The sequence below is a fragment of the Pteropus alecto genome, unplaced genomic scaffold, assembly GCF_000325575.1.
Source record: "Pteropus alecto unplaced genomic scaffold, ASM32557v1 scaffold76, whole genome shotgun sequence".
In the NCBI taxonomy this organism is placed as follows: Eukaryota; Metazoa; Chordata; class Mammalia; order Chiroptera; family Pteropodidae; genus Pteropus; species Pteropus alecto.
The window spans coordinates 16,741,576-16,768,857 of record NW_006443138.1 but is presented as its reverse complement, the minus strand read 5'-3'; the positions used below and the strand labels follow the sequence as shown (position 1 = coordinate 16,768,857).

Below are 27,282 nucleotides of genomic sequence, written 5' to 3'. Positions count from 1 at the left end.
AAAAGAAGAATTTTCCCGTGGACCCTTTACATTATCCTTATATTTCAGAAGAGTCTATGGCAGCAGCTAGTGAACGGGAGAAGAAACAGTAAGGAAGAAAGAAGTAGCCACTAGAAGTATGCTCCAAGTGGCAAGAGTTTCTCTATCTTGTTACTTGCTGTATTCCCCAGCATAGAACAATGCCTGCTACACAGTTAAGTGTTCAATAAATACTTGAAAGATGAATGAAAGCCCATCACACACACACACACACACACACACACACACACACACACACACACACACACACACACACCTTTCCAGAATGCAGATTCCCTTCTAGAACAAAGATTTATGACAGAGGCAAAGATTTACTTCCCAAAGGAGACTACGATTAAAATTTAAGGGGATTATAAGGCTTTCTAATACCAGAAAAGTCAAAGGACATGCCAGAATTTTCATTAATAACAGGAGATAAACTTCCCCCTCTGCATATACTTTAAATAGACAGTAGGAAGTACATTTTAAAATTACATTATAATTTCGTCACTTCGAGTTGTACTTATTCAATATGCTAATTACCCAAGATATGGTTTACAAAGCAATTTACCATACACGTTCCATTTCTTCTTTATATCAATCAATCACATTTTCCTAGTTTAAGGAATTAGGGATCATTAAATAGTAAATGGCAATAATGGTTCCATGATACAGGTTTTGTAAAGCCAACGCAAATATTCTTTGCAGTATACCTCCCTGTTTTCTTTTAGTTTTTCTGAGTCAATCATCCTGGATTCCTACCTAGTATCTCCTATCTACATAAAGATAGAATACTCCAAACTCTTGCTTTAATTACACCCCAGCTATCCCTAACAGATGGATCTTTCATCCATTATTCAATTCACTTAGCCTACCTGGCTTCCTGACCAATGATTACAAAATTTGTCTCATTAGATTTTAACATAGTATTAAGTTCAGCAAAAATACATAGAAATCCCAAAATAATAGTGGCATAAACAAGATGGGATTTCATTCTATCTACATAAATATATACTCCCATGCTGGAAATGGCAGGTACCTGATAAAAAAGGACTCAAACAGAGTCCAATCTTGTTGCTCTGCTATTCTGGACTCATGGCATCTCTCTGCTTTTTGGCCCACCTTGGTCCCACCATCACATCTACATTCTAGCTGGCAAGAAATAAGAATGGAAATGATTCCTGTAAAGTCACACACATCTCTTCTACTTACAGCCCACTGGCCAGAACTAAAGAGATGGCCTCACCTAACCAAAAAGAAGCTAGTGAATCTGAGCTCTATAGGGCAGAAATGCATTTTCCTCAACTTCCACTGTTCAACACATAGCTAGCAATGTTTAATACACTGTCCATTATGATTCTTACAATCACTGCCATAGTCATTCACAAGACAAGCATTTCTCAAACACTTTTCTACGTATCATTTTTAATTAACTAAAGAGAAGACTTACTAAAGGCCATTTTACTAATTACTTTCATCACTGATCAAAACTGCTACCACTAACATTAAAATAATTTACAATAATAGCTGGTTCTGCCTTGGCATAGTAGCCTCGAAATGGTGGTAAATGATCTGGAATTCTCACTCCATAGGAATGAGAACATTTTCAACTATTATGTTTTCCTACTAAGTCAACAGACTATTCCAAGAGACTCAGAAGAAAATGCTCCTTTGTCTTAAATAAACTCATCACACAGCATTAAACTTAAAAACCTATTGCTTATGTCTATTAAAGAGGGAAAACAAGTAACTATTGACAATTCCTGTGCATTCATTTGGAATACAAATGTTTCGATCACTAAGTGATCAGAAAATTTAAAAAGCAACAGATCACTCTTCTTAATCAAAATTCACAGGAAATAGCCTTATAGGCTAACTGAAAGGTAGAAAGTCTAATAAAGTAGCTAAAAGCATAGGATAAAAATCAATTCCTCCACAATACCCACTCTTAACAACTCACCATTGGTAAAGATGTAGTTTTCTGAAGAATGAAGACACTTTCATTTGTTTACTTAAGATAATATCGGTTTGCCCCCTGACATACTAATTGAAGAGAATACAATAATCACTATCATTTCTACTTTTCAAACTTGCAAATAAATAGAAAAAATAATAATTATACTATATCAAACTATACTATTTTATTTATTTTGGAACTGTTGGAAATTTCTAACACAGGAAAAATAGCAATTTGATGTCACTTAGTAAATTATTACTGGAGGAGTTGAGAGAGAACTTAAAGCTTCCTTTCCTCACCAGTAGACTTTCTTTTCTTCTCCCAACATGTATTTATTATTCCACATATGCTGTATTTTGAATGTGATCCTCTGAAGAACATCAAGGAATTGTTTCCTTTTGGGCACTGGCATTTAGCCATCAGAAAGGTAAACTATTCCTTTTGAAAAAGCATTAAATAAAGCTCATCAGGGTATTTGTGACTTACTACCAGTACACTTGAGCATCCCAGATTTAAATCAACCTCCAATTTTTTTTGACAATCAAATCCGTAGGTGGAGAATTCTATGTTTTTAATCTTTGATTTCTGATGACTTATCCATTTATACTTCCTGAACTATTTACAATATCCATATAAACAAAACCAAGAGGCAAGCCTATTATGTTGCTTACAGTGGCATCTACTTCCTGCTCCTTTGCTGGGGTACACAGAGATGCTCGACATTTTAAATAAATATATTAATGACGTGGGTATTTTTAAAAGGCTCCCACAGAGCGGTTGCTTTAAAGCAGTAAACAGAACTGTCTAGTCTCACAGTGTGCGGATGCTTTGAATGCAGGTTCAAATTCATTTCAAACTAAGCTGCACATAACAATTTTAATTATTAACATTACTCTCCCAGTAGTGTCATTTCAGACCTGACATTAAAAAAAAAAAAAAAAGTCATGGGTTAAGACTTTAGTTGAACATAATATAGAAAGATATTATTTGGCTAAGTTAGTGTTACATTTACTGTTATTAAATTTATCATTATATCAATGTGTTTTGGTTCTCAATAATAGTGATTTACAATACCACAAGCTCACAATTCTAGTCAAATTTCATTAAGAAAAATATTCATTTAGTCATTTAATGCTTATAACTATTCAAAACAATTTCTAAATGGAAGTATCATCCCCTTAGATCAATTAATACTACCTCCCCAAATGGACATTTTATTGTAATGGTCATAAATTCTAACTAATCTTTAGTTGCTTACTTTTTACCTGATTTAAGAATGTATCAAATCATGAGTATATTACTGTATACAAGGGGAGCATTTGTTTGTTTGTAAGGTCAAAGGGAGATCGGTAAGTCTCCCTACGAAATCGTCAAAGCTGTGTAACTGTTTTAAAGTCAGAGACATCCATTAAAGTTAAGAGACTTCATTTTAACTTGGATTAGCTACGAGCAACCAATATATTTTTTTTCTAACTATCTATTCATAGGTCAAGTCTATTGTTTGGAATACATTCAAAATAGCAAGTGGCAAGCTTGGTTTGTACTTCTCAGAAATGTTAAAATGCTAGCAATAACATGGCAATCGTGGGACTAAATAGTCATCATGGGAATAATGCCCAGGCCATAGAAAATGTCAGCCTTTCTGACAAGGCCATATAACGCAATGGAGCAAAGATTTAAAATGAACCAGTCATTCTGATATTATGTTGCAGTGCCTTAACCACTTACATTACTGGAAAGCATGCATAATAGAATGTAAGAGCTAAAAAGAATGATTATAGAGCAACCAAAATCAAAGAGGAATTAAAAACAAAATCAAAGCTGACAGACTTGCTATTACATGAACACTCTAATGGGACTTTATTGATACTGGAAACTGTTTAAAGCAACTCCAAGAAAATAAAAAAGAATTCTTCCTTTATACATAGGACATGTTTGTTAAAAAATAAGTTAATCATCTTGACAACTGTTGATAATTATTTTAATAAATGAGGAAATGAAAGAACTACTGAAAAGAATGCCAGGATGCCAACCTAAAATAATATTTAAATGTAGTCAAAATAATATTCAAATTGGAAGTGTAACTTTGACTAAATTTTCTGTACCATTTATTTAACGTCTGTGTTTTATTTGGAGGCTTCCATCTCAGGAGCAAAATATAAAACTCAGTAATCAAGATAAATAAAATAATATGATAGTTTTAAAAATCAAAGCTAATGCAAAAAATGTTTAAATAAGGACAGGATCAGTATTACTGACTTTTCCTTTTGCTTGAGACTGCAATATGGCTCACCACAAGTGGTTACTGATTCTGTCTTTTTTGATATTTGATATTTGGTTCATTATGAATTTTCTGAATTAATTTTATTTTTTAAATATTATATTAGTACATGATTTATCTTATTACTGAGTTTTTGACACTACTGCTCTTTCTCCCTAAAATTCTGTGCTCATGACAAGTATCTCCCTCACTTCTTCCTAGTTTCAACCCTGCTGTTTAGGATTCAATACCTGTTGAATGAAGGACAGAATGCATGAATTAACCTATGTTACTATTTCCTTACCACCTGCACCAAATCTCAGGCTCTGTTAATAGCTCTAGTTATGAGTACCTGTCTTTGTCAGGTACTTTATATGACCTCTAGTTCTCATAAGAAGCCTGCAAAGTAAATATCATTCTCCCTATTTTATGACTGAGGAAAATGAGTCTCGAACAATATGAGTGACTTGCTCATAACACAGGCCCTCGGTAAATATTGGTTGAATAATAATAACAAAGCCAACTAGTGAAGACTTCGACTTTAACCCAAGTACATGTCCCACCAACTCAGCCATAGCCGACTCCAGGAAGCCATTTTTAACCTCTTTAGTTGGATTTTGGCTTTCCTCTTCTACTTCCAATAACAACTATGATAGGCAGAATATTAAGATGACCCTCATGATCTTCACCCCCTGGTGTCACTCCTCTGATTATGGCAGAAGAGTGATTATATTGGTAGAACTAATTGAATCATATGAGCCCTTCATAAACAAAGGGTTTTCTCTAGTTGGTGGTAGAAGGGATGTCAGAGAGATGTGAAGCACAAGAAGGACTTGACACTCCACTGCTGGCCTTAAAGCTGGCGGGAACCAAATGGGAAGAAATGTGGGTGCCCTCCAGAAACAGAGTGTGCCGCCTGGCTGACAGCCAGTATGGAAACAGGAACCTCAGACCTACGACCGCAGGGAACTGGACTGGGCTAACAACCTGGACAAGCTTGAAATTAGACCTTTCCCAGAGCCTCCAGGTAAGAGCTCAGTTGACTCTTGACTTTATCTTTGTTAGACCCTGAGTAGAGAACATAGCCCAGCCTGCTCAGACTTATGGTAATAGTTTACACAGCAATAGAAAACCTGTGTGTCAATCTATGCCTAATTTCATAACAAAGCATGACAATTACCTATGCATCTGAGCTCCACATTATCACGGCCTAGGGATTTATTTACTCAGTCACCTGATGTGACTCACCCAAGGCCAGACTCATTATAGGTGCATGCGTGATGTTGAAGAAATAAATTAATTCGCACATTAGTTCTTCAACAAAGGTTTAGGTATTGACAACAATGATGAGGAAGAAGTAACTAGCATCTAACCTGGGTGCGCTATTAATATTCATGGGCTAACCTTTGCCATTTGCATCCAGGTATGCAATTGAAAGAACACACATTTTCAATGACCAGTTCCATAACTATGTAATTTACTCGGATATATACTCAGCCTTATTTTATAATCTATAAAGAACTGCACAAGTTTAGATATAGATTTGCTTTTGCATTGTTTCCCCTGCAAAGAAGATATACGAAATATCCCTAATGATACGTTTCTTCCTTCTCTTCACTCCAACTGCCCCCTTGCCTTGCAGCTTCTCCTTTGTTGTCAGTGTAACAACCAAAATCCTAAACTCTGAAAAGACTTCCTTCAAAACTGCTTTTACTTTCTAACAGGAGAATATTCAAAGGCATGTCATTTATAAGAAGAAAGAAAATGAAGTAAAACTAATCTCTTCGACTGCCAATAAGCAATTTTTAGAAAGGTACACCCCCCCACAAACACAAAAGAAAACTGAAATCACTCTATTAGCTGCTTAATGTTGACCTTTGTCCATAACCCTAAATTCTGCACAAGAGGGAGTTGGCACACACTGTCTGTTTATTCACCTTTGAATCCCAAACACTTACCATAATACCTGGTAACACAGTAGGTAGTCGATACATGTTTATTGAACTGAAATAGCATTAAAATCCATGATGATTTTTGGTATCTTTAAACATATATGCTATCTTCACCTCACAATAATTAATTCATTGTTCATAATTCAGCAGGCTTAAAATAAATGATTTTTTCCAATAGTCACCATTTAACTACAACATTACTATTACTCGACTTGCTTTCTTAACTGTACGTATGTATGCATAATGACTATGGAAAGTATTTCACAAATGGAAAGTATTAGGAAGAAAATAAAGAGATGCTAAGAACAATTAAAGTAAAACTATATTTTATAGATTGATTATATATCCATCAATGCCTTTAATAGTTATAATTAACATCTTATAATGATGCTGTTATTAGCATCCATGCTTTGGAACTCCCTTAGGGCAATTAACCCTATTTGTATGGTACCCAAGAGGAATTTTGTATTTATCATATTCTAAGCTCCAGCTAACAGTGTTTTAGGTAGGTGCTAGGATATTCCAAATTAGAACTACAAAATTACTTAATTGTGTGACCTACAAAAATACAGATAAACCAATGTTTCTACATAGTCAGAAATCTAAACTAGTCCTCATCTCTTCAATTATTCACTGAGCCCTAAAAGATCATGAGAAACAAAATGCAGAGAAATTATTGCTTTTTTTTCAATAAAGCAGTATCCAGAATTTAAAAAAAAAATTAAATAAATCCCATTGAAATGTTTACTGTAACAAGTATAAAAATCAATAGCAAAGCATGATATAGAATTTCAAAGTTCCCGAACCAGTATAACACAACCAGAGTTAACTTGAAATTACCTTCGGTAAAGAATGCAGAATATTTTTTTTTTAAATACATAAATAATTAATTCTGAAATTAAACACCAGCAAAATCTTTTAATAATTTTTAGCTTCCAAAAATACCAGCCAAAATCGCTATCAAATAAATTCCTATCACTCTCCCACCCTAAAGCTTTCTAAGCATCACCCCTGATTGACATGAAAATGAGCAGGGGAAGCGGAAGAGATAATGAACAAGAATAAAGAAGGGAAAGCCCTCATGACTTACAAATTAGGTAAACTTCCTATTAATCAAGAACTGGCTTTGTGTTGTTTTTGCATATATTAGCACGATCTAAGAAATAAGGCTGAGCTATTTAGTCACTTATTACATAAACCATTTCTTATGAAATAGAATTTTGCCAGCTAAACACTTATTGGTTTACTAATTCTTGATTAAACAACATAACTAACTGTGATACCCATAACTGAACTGTATATCTAAGATGTTTCTTTTGCTAAATCTCATATTCGATATTTTTTCGTGACTTTGCCAAAAAAGGGTATTATTTATAAAGCCTAAAACTATCAATAAATTGATAAACAAACAAATTAACGAACGCATCAAATATTTAAATGCGGGCTTCTGATGTGTACAGTTTTAAGAGCAAAAGGCTATAAATTTCTAGCCCAAAATTCCCACTGTTCTAAAATTTGTATATGGCCTACTAAATACTTCTCATAAATTATGTCCTGACAGCATGTTATTTCTACTTACTGAAAATATTACTGTACTCACTAACGTATAATTTTCTTTCTTTAAAAAATGAGGAAAAACCCTGAGATCATACATGCCAAGTTTTACCACCACACGGCCAGACACTCTGGAGCCCCACGTTGGCAACCTTCGAAGTAACATTTGCTCAATTCAGCGATAAGCCTGTTAGGTTACCCACCACCGTGTTTTGTGCTATACATTACACAGCAAATTTAGGTGGTGACAACTATCAAGCAGTGTGCTTTGCAAACTCTGAAACAATGCATAGTTGTAAAGCTAGCAGCCAATATTAAATAGATTTTTTTTTTATTCGTTGAATATATAAACACCGATAAATCTGGCACTTGATTCTAAATTCACCAACTGTAATTACAAACACATGTGCACATTACACAGCTACAGATGCACTTAAAATAATTAACTTATTGAAGATGTCTGCTTCTCCACAAGCTACTAGAAATAGCTGCTAGCCACTCTGAATGCAATAGTTTTCCATGTGCAAACACACTCTCAGAAAAACTTACATACTTGAAAAGACAAAATAGATATCTATATGCCTTACTTCTTAATTTTAACTCCCTAGGAAACTTTATTCCACAGTTTCCAAAGTAGATTTTACTTTGTAACTGTGCCCGTTAAAACTCTATAGAAGGAGGAGCCTGTGATAATGTAGAGAGGGTACTGATGTATATGATTACAGCTTTCTTCTCAGGTTGGCTCCGTTAAATTTATTTTCTACCTCCACTGTCTCTGATTCTGACATTACTTAACCACCTCGCTCTTAGATTAACGCTTTCACTAAAGATTATTCATGTGATACACAACTGTACAAAACAATGTTCTTAAGGTGTTAATCTCTGTCGTGAACATGGGTTAAAGAGTGGTTAATAGTCACAAGCATTTAATGGAGACACAAACACCTGTCTCTACAAAAGCCAATGTTGTTCAGAGTAGATAGAGAGTTGCAGGCTGGGTAATACCCACTGCCACTTACTTTCTAAGGGCCTTGGAGCCACTCTTATTCTAATACACATATGCTCATAGCAAAAGAAAAGCTTAGAGATGAAAGTGGTTGTGTTGGGGAAATGCAACTCTAAGAGAGTGAGGCAGGGTCTGTTTCTCATTAAAAGCTATGTAGTACTTTTGACTTTTCAAATTAGAAGGATTACTTTTTAATAAAAACAAACTTTTTATAAAAATTAAGAAAGTTATATAATCTCGAACCAATGTTAGCTAATAAAGTTCCTCCTATATAACAGGCTCCATGGGTATGCAAAATGAAATATAGAATAGGACTTCATCTCTATTTCCAAAGCTCTCACAACCAGAGGGCTAGCAGAGCGCCAGGGCCCCTCCAATTATAAGTGATGCTGGAGGCCCTCTCTCGGGAATTCCCAGCTTTTCCAATGTGTGTGCCACAAATACTGGAGACCGCCTGGTACCAGAGAAAGAACAGTCAACAAAGGGACAAAGACCAGATTCTTAGTCGTGGCTCTGCCATTATTTGAGCGATTTCATTCCTCTGATTTAGGCCCTCAAAACTCTACCCCAAACGTATTAAAAGGAGAGACCAAAATAACGGACATGAAAGTGCTTAACAGCCATAACTTGTTCAACCACTTACTATTGTGCCATTTTGTTCATTCGTCCTTCCTTCCTCCCTTCCTTCCTTCCCCTTACTTCCTTCCTTTCCTTCCTTTCTTTCCTTCCTTCCTTCCTACTTTCTTTCCTTCCTTCCTTCCTTCCTTCCTTCCTTCCTTCCTTCCTTCCTTCTTTCTTTTAAATTTATTGGAATATCCTGCCACTGGTGTGCTTTAAAGTATAGATATGTTATGGAGTGATCGCTTCTTCTAATCCTTAGGTTTCTAGGTGAAGGTCGAATTAAAATTATATATCCTTTTTTTTTTTCTTTTTTTTTTTTTTAAGATATGGATCCCTGTCTTAAGAATAAGATGCCAGGCATCTCTGGAGAAGATTCATTCATACCAAATTAAATTGAAAATCCTAAAACCCAACAAGCAGAATGCAAACGGCCATGAATAAGTAGTGTAGTTTAATCTCAGTAGAAGAAATAAATCAAAACATACATGGAAAAGGATTAGAAGAAAATATAACATAGGGTTAAGACTTTTAATAAGTCTGAGGTGGTAGAATTATAGTTTAATTCCTCTATTTTTTTCTATAATGAGCTTTACGGTGGGATAAAAATGAATGTTAAGTGTTTATTTTTCCATTATTTTAAGAAACAACACAAAAGATTAGAATTAGAAGGGGAACAAAGAAAACACAGGACTTTCCTTCTTTAACAGGCCACTCACTTATACATCAGGAAAGAAAAGGGGCTTCCTAAAGATACACAGCAATACAAAGATGGTATGTTATAATTGGTTAAAAGTACACTATATTTGAGCTCATCTCCTATATTTGCCACTTTCTGGCTATGTGACCTCGGGCAAATTACATAACATCTGTGGGCTTTAGTTTCCTTATCTAAAATATAGATGACAACAGAAACTTCCTGCCAGAGTCACTGGGAAATCTATAGTACCTAGGCTACTAGTATCACTACCATCTCACTACCATTGTCTGGTAGGAATGCAGTCATCTACAGTTCCCTGTGTTTTTAATCTCAATTTGTGTGCACTATTAATAATTGGAACCACTTCTAGTCAATAGCAAAGAGAACCAGAATAATTTTTCTTGACATGGTATCAAAGTATTAATGGGAATAAAAATCTTGTGAACGACTCATTCCCAAAACGTGATCCAGAAATTATAAATTCAGTTTTCTACAATAATCTATTCAAAAGAAAATTAATATTCAGGACAAATAAATTCACACTTAATGAAAACACCTTCAGTTATTAGGAAGCTGACAGAAAATAAAAAAGTAAGTCTAGAAAAGTGACTAGTAAAAGAAAAAACTTACTTTGATTATACAAATTAGTAAGATCTTCCAAAAAGTATTTCTCTCCTAACCTCACTTCCAAATCTGAATGTCTTCCAAAAATATCCTCTACTGATAGTTTAAAAAAAAAAAGACATTTTATTAACATTTTTTTAAAAGAAAAGGCCTTGTCTCTAAATCGTTTATAATTTGCCTTCCTGCTCTCCTACCGCTAGAAAAGAATACTCTGAAATTCTAAATTAATAGTAAGAGCTCTCAAAAATTCAAGGTGATCAGCTTGCAATTACCTTTACCTTTCCTGACTTTCTGATGCTCTATGGTTTGCATGCATCATCTCCTCCACACCAGGAGCAGAGAGGGGTTTATTGTGCAAGCATGAATATTATCCAAGGTCATGAAGTCACTCGATACTTTTCTCCTAGGGAAGTATGAATTGATACTGCTATCTACAAGAAACAAAATATGAGATAATAACATCACTCAATAATGGTCATATGTTCTAAGAGTCACACCAGTCTATCTCTAAAAGATTTATGATGGAATGTAAGCTTGACAATTGACTATCAGTCTCTTTCCTTCCAAGTTTCCAACAATTTTATCCTCTTCAAGTCTAACAAGCAGCATAGTTGTTGTGTTCTTATTTAAGACTGACAGAGAAGAGGCTCTAACTAAACAGCAGTCTCCCTTTACTCCACATAAGGTAATGATAGATTCTATTTTTTAAGATTTTTATTAAAATATAGATAACATAGAATGTTATATTAGTTTCAGGTGTACACCATAATTATTCAACATTTGTACACCTAAAGAAGTGATCACCGTGATAAAAAAAAAATATGGAACACTTCACGAATTTGTGTGTCATCCTTTTGCAGGGGTTATGCTAATCTTCTGTGTCACTCCAATTTTAGTATATGTGCTGCGAAAGCAAGCATGGTAATGATAGATTCTTAATGCACGCCATGACATTTTCATCTAAGACTCCAAAGATATAAATGATTTTTTCTGAATTTCTAGTCTAGTTTGCATGGTCTCAGTGCCCTGTACTTAAACTTGAGCTATGTCAGAAGGACAAGATTTTCTTTCCTCACGGCATTTAACCTATATTATCACTAATTCTTATAGCAAACTATAAGAATAATAAATTCTTACGACAAGTCCAGAAGTTCTTTGTATCTTACTTTACTGGTGAGGAGATCAGAACTCAGAGAAATTAAGTCAACTTAACCCAGGGCCTCTCAGCTCTAAGTGACAGTGTAAGGCTGGCCACTCAAGTGGTTTTTGGTTAGAAAGCCTCTACTCATCCTTTCAGGGCACAGAGAAGGTTAGATGTGTTTTCAGAAGCCCTAGGACACTTTGTAAAGTACTCTAACCTACACGCTGGTTTGGTAATGAAGAAAAGGCTGTATTCGACCCCATGAATCGGAATGCCAGGCACAACCACAGCTAACGGGAAGCATAAAACTGCAGTGGGAGTTCCTACCGCAGTTTGAAACAAATGGACACCTCCACTCCTCAAACTTTCAGAATCCCTGCTTCTGAGGATAACTGCACCAGTCACTTTCATACTCAAGCTCACTTCTGCACCAAATTATGAGACCTCAGTTCTAATAATTGTTATAGTTATAAATATCTCTTTAATTCTGTGGCTATGTTCCTCCTTCACATCAGATGATAAACAAATAAATCCTAATTAATTTATTCAATACATATTTAATGAGTGCCTACTATGTGTCAGGCTCTGTGTTAAGTACTCTGAAGATGAGCTGAATAAATGCTTGCCATAAAAAATCCTCATCTTACAGATGAGTTAGATGGAACATACTGAATTCAAATATTACAACATGAGGCAAAAAGTGAGCGCTGCTGGGAGAAATTCACTTTGTTTCTTAGGATGGATTTTATTGACACTCAGTGAAATCGTGGGGAAAGAACTAGAATTTTTTAATGCCACTGAAGCTAATTTTTCTTTAAAACTATCTCTAGTCCACAGTTCAGTAAATCACATTCTTGAGGTGGCAACATTCTATGAGGTTTTCTGTTAGTATTTAAATTATTCTTTCACAAACAATTTTAAGAGAAAAGCAAAGCATATAAGAAGTAGTATGTTTCAATGTGAGAACACTCCTTAAATCCAAGTCCTTTGATTCTTCTTTTTTAAGTCAAATGCTGATGCATAATTCATTAGGAGAGTCTTTAGAATGGCAGAAGTGTGGGAGAGCTGGTGAACAATTTGCAAAATACACAAAGAAAAAACCTTAGATAGTTCTTCCAGAAACAGTCCAGCAAAATTGAAATTGCCACACGGCATATGCAAAAAAAGCACTGACAATGTGAGGGGCCCAGATTCCAATCCTTGCTCTATCAGTTACCAGAAGACAGATTTAGGTAGGTCGTTGTCATCTCGACACCTCTATTTCTTTATCTCTAAAGTAAGGATAATACTGTTTGCCCTATTTACACCACACAGTTCTCATGAGGAGGCAAACGCAATACCGGATGGGAAAGCACTTTGAGAAAAATATTATATCCTATAACATAATGGTGACACTTACTATAGAAATCTTAGAAATTTAGTCAGGGCAAGACATTGACTTTTCTATAAATGTTTAAATAGCTTGCATATTTTAATCTCTATTTCTGTCTTCTCTCACCAAAATTCACTTGAACTTATTTCAAGGAGTTTGCTAAATCAGTCAGTTGTCCTCTTACTCCACTATTTTTAGAAATTATCTCATAGTCAACTGTTGGATGCAGAGGGTCTTTTTTAGACAATAGGTTCACTGCATATTTATAGACATAGTCCCTATTCAGTAGGAAACTATAATAAAAAAGTCTTATTTCTTGGTTTTAAATTTTAACACTGAAAGTGACCAAAATAGAATTTGTTTAATTCAGAAAAGAGGAGGAAAAAATAAAGATAAAAAACACAATTTAAGCTATTATAAGGGCAAAAGTGAGTGGAAAATCTTTTACTTTCCTTGCTCTTTTGTCAAAATTGCCATGTTTTCTAGTCCACATGAAAACTGAACAATTGAATTTCTTTCCTAATCCAACAGCATACACCAGTGAACCTCCCCGCAGTCGCCGTTCACAGAGAGCATGGAGAACCAGGACGTAAAATGCTCTTCTAGCAAGTTACTTTTATTTACTAGAAACTGGAAGGGAGGAGCAGGGATTATAGTTCTTTTACTGGAAAGCACACAGATTAAACCCAATGACTTGTGTGTCCTTTCAAATTAACTCCATTTAGAAAACCTCTCATTAAATGTAATCTAATTTAAATGCATATTGGAACCACTTATATTTGTTACTCCTCTCTTGATGAGCAATTAGTTCTATTCTTGTTTTCTTTTCCTGATCTACTTACAGCTAAAATACAGCAGAGGGGAGAAACATTTATTAAATCATATTTTGCTGAGTTTTCTATATCTAAATAAATCCCCCCCACCCCCAAATCCTGGCCACGAAAAATTGGACAACACAAGTTAGATAAAAGTTAGAGCTTTTTGCTTTATTCAAGAGTCATAATTAAATGACAAGTAGACATATGAAATGATGTTCAACAATATTGGTCATCAAGAAAATGAAATCAAAACCACCATGAGATTACTTCACACCCACTAGAATGACAAGAAGGAAAAAGACAGGTAGTAATAAATGTTAATATGGATGGGGAAAAAATGGAATATTCGTAGATTGCTAGTGGGAATGTAAAATGGTCCACTAGAAAAGTCTGGCAGTTCCTCAATAGGTTAAACATAGAGTTATTATATGACCAACATTTCCAGTCCAAGGAATATACCCAAAAGAACTGAAAAGTTTTGTTTGAACAAAAATTTGCGTAGGAATATTCATAGCAGCTCTATTCATAATAATCAAAAAGTGAAAACAAACCAAATGTCCACTAACTGAAAAATGGCTAAACAAAATGTGGTGCATTCACACGATGGAATCCGTATAATAAAATATCATTTGGCCATAAAAAAGAATGAAATATTGATGCATGCTACACATAATAAGCCTTGAAAACATTTTGCTAGGTGAAAAAGTCAGTCACAAAAGATTACATATTACGTAATTGCGTTTATATGAATAGTCCAGAACTGGCAAATCTATATAAAAAAAAAGATCTATGCTTGCACAGGGGAGGGGGCAAGGATATAAGGGGTGAGAGCTAAAGGATATGGAGTTTCTTTTTGAAGTGATTAAAATGTTCTAATCGTGGTGATGGTTGCACAGATCTGTATATAAGAAAAACCCACTCTGGGTACATACCCAAATAAAATGAGGATTTCAAAGAGATATCTGCACTCCCATGTTCATTGCAGCATTATTCACAATGGCCAAGACATGTACACAAGTGTCTTCGACAGGTGAATGGATAAAAATGATATGGTATATAAATACAATGGAATATTATTCGGTCATGAGAAAGAAAGAAATCTTGCCTTTACAACAACACACAGGGACCTCAAAGACACTTTGCTAAATGAAATAAGCCAGACAGAGAAAGACAAACACGGTATGGTCTCACTTTAGATTTCTCATATGAGAAATCTAAAAATAAAGGGGAAAAAATGAACACTAGAAACAGAATATAGAATACAGATTGCCAGAGGCTGGGAGAGGGGGAAATGGGAGATGTTGGTCAAAGGGTAAAAAGTTGCAGTGATGTAGGACAAATGAGTCTAGAGGGCAAATGTACAGGCATGATGACTATACTTAACACTGCACCGAACACTGGGCAAATGCTAAGAGTACATTTCAGGCACATTCATCGAAAATGTATCGAACTGAGGAGGATATGTTAATTAGCTAGACTGTAGTAATCATTTCACTATATATGTATAGTATATCTTAAACATATACTATTTCATTAAAAACATAAATAAATAAAACCACTGAAGTGTGCAATTTAAATGGGTAAATTGTATGATATATGAATTATATCTCAATAAAGCTATTACCAAGAAAAAATAAAAGACAAGGAGAGCAGAAAGGTATGCAGTTTTAAAAATCAGGTAAACTAATCATTGTACTTCAAAAATGTAATCATTTTAATTATAAATATTTCATTATAAAAATCATTTCAACAACAAAAATAATAATAAAACTACCATTTAGCCTGTGCCATTTGCCAGGAACTTTAAACACTTCATCTCAAACCCTCCAGGCATGCAATTGTTGTTATTTCCATTGTGCAGTTAAAGAAAAGAGTCTGAGAGAGGGCCTAACTTGCCTTGGTCACACAGTTAGAAAAACCAGTGGAACCAGAAGATGTACCAAAGGTTAGGTGACATCAAAGTTGTGCTCCTTCTCCTACATGACATCATGATGAAAAAGAGACAGAATCACATTTTCTCTATCAGGCATGTGCCCAAAGAAAATTACTAACATGAGTAATTTAGGCATAAAGAAGGAAAGAACCATTTGCCCAATGTCGTTGTATCTGTATTGCATGATATTTTCACTCATTCCTTAAATAAATACTTCCTGAGTCTACCATTTGCAAAACAGAGAAATGATTGTTAAACTTTTTTAAGTGAATATTTTATTCACTTTCAGTTTTCACTTATTTACCTTGTTACTACATTTTGTGATTCAGGTTTATTTAAAATATAATGATGAAAAAGTCATAAAAATGTAGTAAGCTCTATATACTAGCACTCAGTAGTCTAAGTATATATAACTGAAATGGAAAAGTGCTGCTTCCTATTTGTAACCAATAGAATTAAACTCTGCAGAATCCAGAATGGGCACAAATGTAGTATCTGCAGGTCTAAACTTTAGGTCTATATGCTTAATCTGCTCATTTGGATCCACAACTTCCATTTTGTAACTTAATAAACTTAAGGTCCAAAACTTATTTTCATTTTCCTATGAAAGGTTAAATCTCTATAAACAAGTAAAACATCCCAAACGTAACAGTAAATGGGCAGATCTCTTTAGAAGTACTCACAAAAACACATGAAATTGCTGATCTTTGACCATTCTTGACATACAAATAAGTCATTATCATACGGTTCATCTTACACTTAAGAATCACATGTTTTCTGAGTTCGGGCTTAATATTCAGATGGTTAGCCAACCCTTATCATGACAGCATTCCAAAAGCTCCAGCACCAGAAGCCAGGGAACAGTGTTCTAATATGGACATTGTCACTTAGTAGATTTGTGACCATGAATAAATTATGCTCAGAGCCTCCACAGCTTTCCCTTCCTGAAACCTGGGATTCAAACCTCTGCCCGGGATTTACAAGCTCGTTGTTGGGATATACTGGTATAATTCAGGTTTCGTAGATTTAAAGCATTTCCATATGTAGGAAATAGTTTATCTCTTGCTTTGCTTTGCAACCTCCACAAGACTCTGCAACATGAAAGAGTAAAAGGAGCTTGTTTTTTATGGGGATTAAGTGAAGTTTGAAATCTGAATCCACAACAATCAGTTTGTATACTTGGGGATGCTGCCTAACTGTGTTCCTTAACTTATCTCATCTATGAAACTGATAATGAGGGGGCAGCCACTCCTTTTGGTTCCTGCTAATTGGTTCCACAAAAGAATATGAACCCACTGTTGTCAAGTTCTTTTAAATTTCTTTTCAAATTAAGAAGCTGTAAATATGAATTGGGGGAAAAGTATCATAATTGTTTAGGTGTCAGCTATTAACATTTTTTGTTTTATTCTGTTTTCCTTTGCTTTTATCTATCTATCTATTTATTTATTTATTTATTGCAACATAATTCAGGATAAATAAAAATCTGTGCTGCCAATTTACAACTTCAAACATGCCTGGCACATTGTCAGTAATAAACAGTTTACTGAATGAATGCCCTCTGGATAATTAAAAGAGGTCCCTTGAAGATTTCAAAGTACATTGCGTAGGTTATTTCCTGCTTTGTATTTTCTGATTGTTTCCAATTTTTTAAAGAGCTGATTTTTGTTCAAATTAGGTACCTAAAATAAGTCTCTTAAAGTACACAACGTAAAAATGATTCTTCATCTTTTACTCTTACGAGTAAAACCACATAATAAATTTGTCTTGGGAGCAGGTTCACACTATGGTGAAGAATTTTACCACTGAACTACTTGAAAGACCTCAAATTCTAGGCCCACCTGAGTGGAGGTGATATACTCTTCATGGACACAAATATCACAGCACTCTAAATCACCCTCTCATGTTCCATCCTTAGATTGGTGATGCTTTAAATGTGAGGATGTTTATTTCTGTTTTACAGGACTAGGTAAATGTCATCTCCCCTGTACGTACATTCCCTTCTCTCTGCCCTGTCTCTCAACAAATCACATAAAGAGCAATGCTTGTATGTGAGAAGTAGAGGAGACTCATTGGCATTTTAATTACTAAGTCTTGGCTTTATGCATCAACCTTATAATTTTTTTTTATGTAATGACTGATGCAACATATGGTAGTGTTGTACAGAGCCTTGAAGACACTACTTAGGTTCAGAGATAAACCCAGGCACCTGACATATGTCTGCTCCCACATTTAATTGGCACTCACAGAAACAATTTACCAAATATTCCAAAGCATCCAAATATGAGTGCACCACTAACACTTGACAAGTGTCCACTAATTCTGATAACAGCATCATTATCATTTTTAATTCTACCCCCAGTAATATGTGCCATTCTTAGATGGTACAAAGAAGAATAGATGATTAGATCAAAAACAGTCTCTCAAATATAGAAGACAATCTGGTGACAGCCAGAGGGGAAGGGGGTTAGAGGGGCTGGGAAAAAGGCGTGAAGGGCTAAACGAGTACAAATTAGTAGGTGATAGATAGGGATGGGGTCATGGGGATGGGGAGCACGGCATAGGGAATGCAGTTAGCATTAATGTAATGGCTAGGTGGAAAGCCAGAGGAGAGAAAGAGCAATCAAGGGAATCGTTTCATAAACTATATAAATGTCGAACCAATGTATTGTATACTTGAAACTAATAATAAAATAAATAAATGATTAGAAATAAAAGCTTGCTGCTTAAAACACAACATTTAAACTAATAGATCAAGTTGATATTGTACCCAAAGATGTTGTCAGACTTGCCAAATGTTTACCAGGAAAGTTTCTATTGCCTTGAAAATTTAATTCATTTGACCAAAAAGAAAAAAGAAAAAGAAAAAATGATGTAGACACCAAGTTTTCCAAACCAAATAAAGCAAAAGAACTGAAACACCTATTATTCCTCTTCTATTAAATTTTATATAACATTGGATAATTTATCATACTACTTGATGATCAAAAAAATAAATAAATAAACAATGCTAATGTGACAAGATTAGTGAGGGGCAATGAGGGAAGAGGAGAGAAGAAAGTAATTGTTTTTGTTGACCTTACCAGGCTTCTAGAAGTATCAGAGTTAATACTGTCACAGGGAACCTTTTTCATTGATTACAATAAAATATGACCTTTTTAAATAAGGTTTTGCCTTATCTATGTTGAAGTTCCATGAACCAAGAAATAAACCAAGATTAATACGCAGAGGAGCAATCTTGTAAAGATCTTCTTTGTCTCTATGAGGGAAGAAGTAAGAGCCACTGAGTCATTTTTCATATCTAATTTTAGAATGCCAAGTGTTTGAGAATGTTTTAATTATCCTGTCTCCCTCTTTTTTTTTTTTTTTTTAATTCCTAGTCCCTAACACAATTCTTGAATATGGAAGGAAAGGAGGGAGCAAAGGAGAGCAGGAGGGACGCAGAAGCCAGCTTAGCCATCACTGCCTTATCCCAAAGGAGATTAGAAAACTACAAGAGAAAAAAAAAAAAGAAAACAGGAAAATACCTCACAGATAGTAATCAAGTAACAGCTAAAAGATTGGCATAAAAAAGACCAAAACACCTTTCTTTATTTAAGGCACAGGGACAATTTTCAGGGCACATTTCTGAAGCACTTTTGACATGCTTTGATACCTTTAAGAGCATTTTTCTATTACGGTCCAGTGAAAACAGCTAAAATATTTATAATGATCCAAATCCAACCACTTTTTTTACAACCTTATTGAGTTTTATTTTATATCATAAAATTCATCCATTTCAAGTGCACAATTCAATGATTTTTGGTAAATTTACTGAGTACTGCAATCATCACCATAAATCAGTTTGAGAGTATTTTTAAGACCCTAATAAGATCCCTGATGTTTGTTTACATTAATTCAATTCCTACTCCCAGGCAACCACTAATCTACTTTATCTGTAAAAATTTGCCTTTTCTGGGTTTGACATAAAAAGGTTTGACATAAAAAGAATCATAGGATGCATAACCACTTTCTAAATATGTAACTTTAGTGAAGTCATTTAACTTTGCTATGCCTCATTTTCCTCACAATAATTGTACCTACACCTTACAGAGAAATTATAGGGTAATGAGGTAATCTACATGAAATGCTTAGAAAACTGGCTAACACATATCAAGTGCACAATACACTTACTGTAAAGTAGTTAAGACCCTACTACTGTTTGCTTGTAATTCTACTACAGTGTCTATGCCGGTAGAGCCTCAACTTTGACATATCCAAAAATGAACTCTCTCTACTTTCACAACTGCTTTGCTCCTTTGTCCCTTCACACGGGGAATGCTGAGTACTCAGACATCCAAAACTTCATAAACTCTTTCTTACCCATGCTCGCATCCAGTCAGCAAGTTCTAGAGTCCTCTTTACTCCTTTGAATTTGCCTCTTTACTTTCATTCCCTCAACTTTAGTTACATTTCATTCCCTCAACTTTTTTTCCCTGATTAAATGCAAAAGCTTCCTGCCTGTTGTACCTTCAACACGGTCTTCTTTAATCTATCCATCCTACTCCTGTCAGAGGGTTACCTCTTGAAATGCAAGTCTGACCATTTTTCTCTCCTTCAAGGGTTTTCCCCCTGGCTCTACTTTAGCTCCCCAGCTTGTCACCCAGGGCCCATCACAAACTGATTTCTACCTACTTCTGTATTTCCATCTCTGGCCAGTCTCCAGAATATACTCTTGTACTGGTCATCCTGAACAACCTGCAGTTTTCTGAATGTATGAGCCAGTAAGAGGACTTCTGGGAAGCTAGTCAATTCATAGCATCTCCAAGGCTGCCACTTGCCTTTCCTAAGGCTTAGCCCAAGTGTCCTTTTGTTTATTAGAATCCCTGGACCGCCTAACATGATTTGGAAATGATGCCTCTATCCAGAGCTGAATGAAATATATACAAAAAGACTCTCTCATAGTGCCATCAACTCAATGAGGTGGCTCTTCTTGTGCTAAGTTCAGCATCACTTGAACTTGCTGAAGAGTGGGGGAAGGGAAGCATGGAAAAGGGAGGGAGGTTAGTGGAAATGGGAGAAGCAGAGGAAATGGGGAGAGAAGGGAGAGAGAGGATATGAAAGGACAGGAAGGGAGGAGGGGAAAATGGGAGACGATAAAGATAAAGGGCATTGAGGACAAAGCCTGACAAAAGGGAAACAAGAAGAAGGGACAGGAGCCACTTCTCTGAGGGGAGGCTTTTATTTTGGGCATGAGCCTTTAATAAAAATGCGAACCCTTCCTTTTACTCCCACCTGTGCTGATAATCATACAATTTTGTTTTATATTCTTCTGTTTCTGAAACACTACCGCTCAGTGATTCTAGCTCTAAAGTGAAGGAAAAATTTACACACTTCCATCTGCTGGAGACAACATTTCATTTCCTTTCTAAAGCATTTTCCACATTTACTGTCAATCAACCAAGAGTTACTTTTCAGGTATTCCATATGTTTCTTCTTTTTTTTTGTTTTTTTTCTTTCATCAGAATCCATAGAAAACTAGGTTTCCATATGCCACAAGTATCAAATCTTTGAGTGAAAGAATCAGAATTAAAAGAGGTTATTAGAAATTATCCAAATCAGGGTTTCCAACATTTTCTCCACTAACCCCTTTAAGTATATCCCCCACACTCAAACCAAGGCCTGGCTTTTAGATAGTTTCTACACCTAACTTTGTCTTTTCACAATTTATTTTCCCCCAAAATAAAGCTGCTTTGAAAGCAAACTTTATTAATCAAGAGTCAAGGCTAACAATCAGATTTTTCTGACCAATATAAGCTACCCAGTGCTAATACCCTTGAATTTATAAAACTATTGATCAAAATCCAAGACAAAACAAACAAAATCTCAACATTTTGTTAGCCTGTGTGATCTATACTGGGTAACTGTAAGCTCTGAGGTTTCAATGCCAGACGATAACTGTCTCTGAATATGAACTTCCATGTCTCTCTGCGGCTTCAAGCTACTGACAGCAGCTGTAGAGAGCTGAAAGCCCAAGAAATCTCACACCTCTATATTCTTGAGAACCCTTATTTCTGACTTGTTTCTTTACAGGATATTAATAAGTGTCTTGTCCTGGTATACCAGGGGTTTTCATCCTGCGATGCACAGAGATAATTTAAGTAATCTATGAACTTCAATGGGGGAAAAAAGGTATACCTTAGTTTTCACTAGTCCTAAGGAAGCTTTTCATTGCCTGTAATTATTAACAAAGCCAATAAACCATGGTATAGTGACTTTATCACCAGTAGGAATCACAGATGCTTTCTATCACAGTACAGTTGCTAACAAATTTCTTTAAAAAATTGTTCATACTCATTATTACTTCAATACCATGGCAATTAATGGATTTTAGCAGTTAATGGATCTCTGCCACCATCTCTGCCACTGCTCTGTTATTAAATGGATTAATAAAGGACATATATCACTACACAATGACTTGAAGTTTTAGTGTTTTGATAAATATATTTCCATTTGTTGGCTTCTGTATGTTTTGGTTTATGCACTTAAGACAACTTTTTGAGAAGTCCATAGGTTTCGCCTGATGGCCAAAGGGATGCATAACCAAAAAAAAAAAAAGCTGCTTTGAAAGCAAATTTCATTCTGATTCATCTTTGTGTACCCAGCAATAACAAGATGGAATAATACAAAGGAAAGTCTTGCTTGGGTAAATGTACAAGCTCACACAATTAATGGAAAAAAATAGGATTCAAACTCAGATCTCCCTAACTCTCATCTATACCAATGTTTTAATGGAGTAGAGTCTGGAGCTCCAGACACAGATAGGTGCGGATTCAAAATTGATGCATCATTTAATGGCCCGATGGCCTCAGGCAAGTTGTTTAACCTCACAGAGACAGCTATCCTTGTTCTTAACTACCTTATTGAAAGGATTAATTGAAGAAAAAAAAAAAGTGAAGAATTTACCAAATTTTACACCTAACTTAAACATTTAAAAGATAGATAAAATAGTCTACTTGATGCCTAAATAATTTATGGAATTTTTCATATTATTTGCATTTGCATATAGCTCTACCATTTTTAAAATGTTTTCACTGCCAGTGTGATGCCACTCCACATAACACTCCAAATCAGAGACTACTTTATCCTCAAAGAAACTTGTGACCCGGGAAGATCTAAGCCTAGGAGCTAGAGAGCCATCTCCTGACCCTTGTGTCCATGTTTCGATTACTACGTTAGAAACGTCACTAAGTCCTCCTGTGAACCCCATGACATTAAGGCACACTACCTGCTCCTGCCCTCATCATCTGTGAGGCCGAGCATCATGGCCCTGGGCAGGCTGCTTTTTTTTCATCTACCATTTTCCATGCCGACGACACACGTAAAACTCTGAGGTCACAGGTTTGAGGTTTCCACCATTTTGACAACCTGACGTTTCCTCTATGGATTCTTTCCAGTCTCTCCAAAGGTAAACATTCTTCCTTAAGGCCCCCGCTGCATATTCTCATACCTCAGAAAGTGTTCATCCACGTAGGAAACCAAAATGTGTGATAACTGTCCAGCAGGTTTTTGAGATACTTGAGACCATAAACCATATGATTCACCATTTGCATGCCAGTCTACTAACAAAGCACCTGATAGATTTGATGGAAAATTAAAGTATATAAAGCTGAATTGGATTTCATGCTCACAGCAACCCTATGAGATCAGGAATTACTGTTTTCTTCACAGATTAGCAAACTCAGTCACTGATTTGACTACTATAATACTGCCAGAGAGTTAAAAATTTGAATAAACCCAAACACACCCATTAGTCAATGTTCCGTCATACTTGATTTTTCTTCTCTTCAACAAAAAACATTCAGTCCATTTTCTCAATGTCTTATTCTCTCGAAGAATTAAAATATACAACTTCTAAATATTTCTCTTTTTAATACATTATTCACTTATCATGTTCATATGATCGTGATTTGATTTAGATACATGACAGGTGAGCAAGAAGACACGCCTATACCTGTTTACAGCAATCATCCTGGACTACACAAAAGAGAGAAACTTTGACAGCCAGATTCAAGAGGAGCAGTTAAGAGGGAGATTGTAATTTCTGTAGGAAAAAAATAGAGCATGCATGTTGGAAGCCATGTTTTCCTTGACCATTAGCTCAAAATCATCACTAACTAGAACAGAGTCAATTAGATGTCTAGATTAATCCTCGCCAGAGGGGAACTGTGTCTCAACTGAACACATAGCACCAAGCAAAACCTTTAAACCTGAAATGTGAGTTGGAAGGGAAACTTCAATGTAAATACTGATTTTATGGATATGATTTTAATAGTACACATTTTCCTTTTACTCCCATAAAGTACTTCGCTGATACCCAAATACCTCCAAAACTTACATAATGTAAGTGCTGCCTGGACACGTTTACATATCACCATCTCTTTGGCTCACAACAACATCAGCAATTCACCACTTGCATATTGAAAAAACTACAGAATTACAACAGGCCTAGAACTGCCGCCAACAAATTTACAGCCTGTGTTATTTGTAAATTGATTGTTTCTTCTCTGGCGTATGGCAAGTAGGGGATTGCATATAAATGCATATATATTACATATCTACTCATAAAATTTAACATTAGGATTGAACTTTCCCCAAACTCAGAGTATTATGATACTCTTTAAACAAGTATTACAATATATGTTTGATTTAATATGTCTCTCCTAGCTTAATTTTTTTAAAATTGATTTCACTAGCTCTAGGTCAAAACCTTTCTACCTAAATGTCTGCTTTTACAGAAATTGTTTACTGCCTGGTTTATAAATTAAGAATTTTTAATAGGCTCTTATTGGAAATCAAAATAATAGGTTGTTTTTGGTGGTGTTTTAAGTAGAACAAGTAGCTATTGGCTAAAATGTATTCAATTTATTAGGTCGTACTTTACTGCCTGGTTTATAAATTAAGAATTTTTAATAGGCTCTTATTGGAAATCAAAATAATAGGTTGTTTTGGTGGTGTTTTAAGTAGAACAAGTAGCTATTGGCTAAAATGTATTCAATTTATTTATCAGGTCTTACAATTTCATTTCATATGCATACATAATTAGTTATTTTTCAAGTTTGCTATGGAAAATAATACCAAAGGCATGATTTTCCACTCAATAAGGATTACTCTACATATTACTTTAAATCTGCAATCTAACCTTTGAGCTATAAATTTTGAAAAGCCAGGTACTGCTGTTTTGTAAAACTCATACTTTTAATCTCATAAGTCAATGACATTCCTAAAAAGTATAGACTCAGATATAATCATACAGTAGGCAATCCTAGTCCTGGCACCGATTTTTCTACCTGAGGACAACCATATCCAAACTGCGGCTATTTGACAAATGGGGACTCGAAGAGTGTGGAAGATGGCAATCCAGTTCAAAGCTGAAATATATGGCCCTTTTTCCTTGCCATTAAGAAAAAAACTCATATCAGGGAAGTATGTTATTGAACACATTTTATCAAGGGTGCCTCCTGGGGAGCACAAAGAACAACGAAAAAAAAGCATCAAGATGAGGCTGTGGACAACCAAGCAGTGACGCAGTCACTTTGCAGGTGTCAAAACCTCAATCCCAGAAAGTGAGGACCAGTGGGCAGACCACAGGAGAACATGGATACCAGAATACCAAACAGCTGCTTAGAGCTAAACTGAAGCAAAGCAGATATTCATGGGTAGGGCAAGCAAAACACTTGGAGAGCACACTGAAGCAGAGCCTGGAACAACGTAACAAAGCAGCAGACAGCTGGGCAACAACTGCTTAGAAATACAGGCTTGAGGCTAAAGAGGCAGGGGGGACAGGTTCACAAACAGCTACACGAGCATCCTGGAGGCAGCCACTTCTGAGAGGAAGCAGCAGGCACTTCCTGCAGGTCAAATTTGACTGCCAGGGCCACATGGCAGGGGCCAAGGGCACCAACACAAAAAGACTTACTGTTGCAGGAAACCCACTGATCCCCTACACACGCAGGATCCATGGACTAGTTAGGACAAAATCTGTAATGATCAGAGACGTGTGGGGTCCATGCCATCTACTCACTTAACGCTATCCTAGACTCCCAGGAAGCATGTCACCAAGTTCTATAAAAATCACCAGAGAGTGTTCACTGTACTGTCATCCAAGAGAAAGGGAAGTCGGTATTTTCACATCAGTAGTTTCATATCTATAAGTCTGACCTTGAGCTTTTACTCCTAACAGTTAGATCTTAGACCTGTTCGTTTTTCCCTCCTAATGTCAGGAACCCTTAAGAATGCCCAGATATGCTCTGAGCAATCTAAGTAAGATTACTATAAGTTCTAAAAATATTCTTTTCCATTTAGATCAGGGAGTAGCACACTTCTTTGATGAAGGGCCACATAATAAAGCTTTTTCAGGTCCCTGTTGGAACTACCTCTACTCTGCCAGTGTAGAAAACAGCCATAGATAATACATACACAAACAGGTATGGCTGTTGAAAACACAGGCTGTAGGGTGGATGTGACCCACAGGCCGTAGTGCCAATTCTCATTTTAGATGATAATCCAAATCGCACACATACTCCTATGTAAATGTTCTACATCATGTGGGTGCTGGCTAAAGGAATACAGGAATACAGCTCATAACGTGAGCTGAAGGCATCCCACTCTGATGCTTTCTTGGGAGACAGCACATTTCTAAATAAGAATAACACTTTTAAATCAAAGGCCAATGCCTATTTGAACTGACTTCCTGAATTTAAAATAAACCATATTCAAATCTTTCTCCCAAACTTTGAATAGAATTATCATATTTTTACACAATAATTTGCAGAAATCAGACTATTTAAATAGTAAACATACCCTTGCTTTCCCTTTCTTCTCATCACTTCTGGTAACAGCAGTCATTTCTGGCCTCTGAGATAAGTGCTCAGAATACACAACAAAACAATTTACAAGGTCATTACTAAATATTGTTAAAATTTTTGGTTGACATGTGTCTTAGGACAATTATGTACTTATCATTTTTGTTGCTTTCTTAATTTCCATTCATCTTTTTCCAGTATCAAGGCTGATACAGAATAGAAGTTAGTTTGTGAAGAATGCCATTGAATTAGCAACAACTGACTTGATTATCTGGGAGGAGGTGGAATTCCTTAAAATACAAATAATTTTAAGTAAATGAAAAGTAATAACATCTTACAAAAGAAACCATTCATTAGTTTCCATTTACTCGAGATTTTGAGAACACCATTCCAGTTTTCAATTATAGCTGCAGTGTTACTTTGGCCTATTTCTACCAATTTCAGTCTATTCTCATAAATTATTTCTGAACACACAAACAGCTTGCAGA

At 35.5% G+C, this 27,282-nt stretch overlaps 1 protein-coding gene and 1 pseudogene across 1 annotated transcript in view; both read right to left on the bottom strand.

Moving 5' to 3' along the window:
- The window catches only part of TMTC2 (transmembrane and tetratricopeptide repeat containing 2), a 351,862-nt gene that overhangs the window by 310,299 nt on the left and 14,281 nt on the right, over positions 1-27,282 (bottom strand). The window lies entirely within an intron of this gene.
- LOC112472533 lies at positions 11,505-11,605 on the bottom strand (annotated as a pseudogene).